We start from the raw sequence: 3,042 nt of genomic DNA on the forward strand, positions 1-3,042 counted from the left end.
TGCTAGTGAATGGGGGAGAGAGTCTATGTTGATAACCAACCTTTCACTGTGGCCCAGTGTTCATCACAGAATGAAAATGATTGGCTGGATGTCCCCGAGTGTTGAAATTATTTCTCTTGGTTTTGGGATTTGATGTAAACATGTTTTTGTAGGAATTGTTTTTTTTTCGAAAATCAACCATTTCCTGGACGGGTTTGGATCAGGTGGAAAAAACGAGGCAGTTTTCCGGCTCTACTGAAGGTTTGGGTGGATTTCTTGCTGCTTTACTTCGTATTTATCTTTGTCCATGTTTCTGGTGTCGTCTCTTCCTCCAACGCTCCCCGACAGATGGGAATTGATATGAGCTTTATGAAAGCACAGTGTTGTCCACACTGAGCCGACACCCACACATCATATCCTGAGCAGACAAATAAATTCTGAGATTTTTTTTTCTTAATGTAATTGGACACCACGTAGATAAGAGGAGCGAGGAGAAGGAAAGGAAAGAAAATGTTTATTTTTATCTTCTGGAAATGTACAACTAATCCGTCTTTGGACTTAACGTCTTTAAAAGATCTTTAAAAAAAAACTAAAACATTTGTCAAAAATTAATTTGTGACATTAGAAAAATAAACATTTAAAATAAAATCAGATAAAACATTATCTACTGTGACTAGTAGAAGATCTCGACTAATTATTTGAAAAACCAATAACCAGGTTGAAGAACCTGACGAGGACCAGGGACGAGGACCAGCGACCTGCAGACTCCTCCTCTCTCTGAGTCTATGCATGACACCAACGTTCCACTTTCCTGATTGGAAACATTGACTGAACCTTTTTCTCTGACAGTGAGGAAACACCTCATTTCCTACAAAACATGTTTTCCTTAACGACGACTCATCAGAAACACGACTTCTTCTGTCTTCAGACGGTCGCTCCATGGATCCGTTTGTCCCAGGATTTTTTGTTGTCTGCACAATCTGCATTTCCACAAACCGCAGTTTTTTTCCCACCGTGTGTGTGAATCAGGGACGTAACGAGGCTTCGTTAATCGGTTAAAAAAAAAGACAGAGTTATCTTAAAAAGTCACTGGTCTTACCATGACACTACACACTCTAGTACAGTAGGTGGCAGTATGCACCTAAAGACGTCAGGTCCCTACGAGCCTGTGTGACATTCAGGTGCTGGAACAGAACGTGGGAAGAACTTGTTCCACAGACACCAACAGTGTTCTCCAGTGGAACTGTTTCCACTTCCTGTTTCTTCTCTTCTTCTTCGGTTGTTGTTTCATATATTGACAGTTAACCAGGTCAAGCAGACCAGACCAGTTTAACCAGAGCAGATCAATGGTGTCAGTTGATGAGGGTCACAGACCAGTTCAGTCGGTGATGGGATTTGACTCAGTTCTAACAAAGAGAGGAGATCGTATCGTATGGTGACATTACTAGCGCTGTTTAGTTTGTGGTGAAATAAAAGCCGAGACGTCCGGCCTTGTGAGACCTGGAAATATGTTATCTTTGAAATTAATGCACTTCCATCTCTACTTTATTAAAGCGCTGCTCCGTCCTCATCATAATTACTGTGCTATGGTTAATATATGTGTCCTCTGCCCTTTTGCTTTAGTGGGAGATAATATCATGCTTGATGCTCTGACTTTATTGGATCATGAATTCCGAGCTCTAATTGTGCATGTCACTTTTTAATTAGCCACTTATTATAGGAGGTCGCATTGCAGATGTGCGTGACTCTCCTCGGCTCAGCAGCACAGTCGGAGTATTAGAGTATTTAACACAGGCGCCGACGCCTCGCCCTGTTAATGCAGGGGCTGTGAAGTCATGGAGTTCTCGCCGTCCTGCTGCGGATTCTCACAGAAATCAGAGGCAGGAGTCGGGGGTCCAGGCTGTAACACTGGATTATTTATTGATGTTAAACAACATTGTGTTCTACGTAGAACTCTGATGCCTTTGAACTGCCCTCAACACGGTTACGTATAACGTCAACATTATAATCTGACAACAATATTATCACACAGCACATAGGGTTAAACCACATAGGTGGTCTTCTAGGATGCCCCCTGCTGGGGTGGCGCTGCATGACCTCAGTGAGTAGAAAATAATAATAAAAAAAACAATACAAATAATTTGCAGCTTCGTCTGGCGTTCTTTTCAACCAAGAGCCGACGCCCACAATCCCACGAACATCACGACAAAAAAACGCGGCACCAACACAGGGATCGTGCAGACATTCCACCAGATCTACATGGAGATCAAACCCTTGACTTGTTGATGATCAGAGCCTTTAATCCAGCAGTACAATCCTGCGAGGCAGAGGAACACGTGACCGCGCTCACTTCCTGTGTTTACACTTTTGAAATCACTGTTTAAATCAGACAGCAGGACATGAACGACGGAGAAATGTCAATATAATTAACAAATCCTCACATCCTCAGGGTAAACGGGACTCGTTTGCTCCACTCCCACTCGTGTTTGATCACAGGGTTCCACCGCTGATAATTGAACCGACGCTCCACTGTTCCTCCACTGACAGTGTTCCACAGATTCACGAGACATTTTTGACCTTTATTGTCAAATATGTGGATGACGCCGTGATCTTTATCAGGACAAACATTCCACTGAGGATCTTCTGCCCCTGAGGGTTTTAGTTTATTTTAGCCACGTTTGTCGTCGAGTTACCAAGTAAGATGGTGTTCAAGTACTGGCTCCAGAGGCCGCGCGACACGTGACGACTGAAGTTGGAGTTCAGACTGGAACAGGATACATTTTTATTCCTGACAACATTTGAATGTATGACTTCAATTTCAGGAGCAGCTGCTTTTCACTTTTGATTTCAATCTAAATCAAATCTGATGAATTTCAGTTCCGTCTTTCCACACGGACGGTTCCTCCAGGGCTGCCACGGAACGATGTGAAACGTATTTCAGGTCATGATGGAGAAATTCAGACAAGTCTGAAGATATTCACACGTGTTGTCTTCAGAGTCAGGCAGCAGCAGCAGCAGCAGCAGCAGCAGGAGGCAGCGCGCCACAACCTCCAGTGAAAAAAC

The sequence above is a fragment of the Cynoglossus semilaevis genome, chromosome 3 (genome assembly GCF_000523025.1).
Source record: "Cynoglossus semilaevis isolate Cse_v1.0 chromosome 3, Cse_v1.0, whole genome shotgun sequence".
Classification (NCBI taxonomy): domain Eukaryota; kingdom Metazoa; phylum Chordata; class Actinopteri; order Pleuronectiformes; family Cynoglossidae; genus Cynoglossus; species Cynoglossus semilaevis.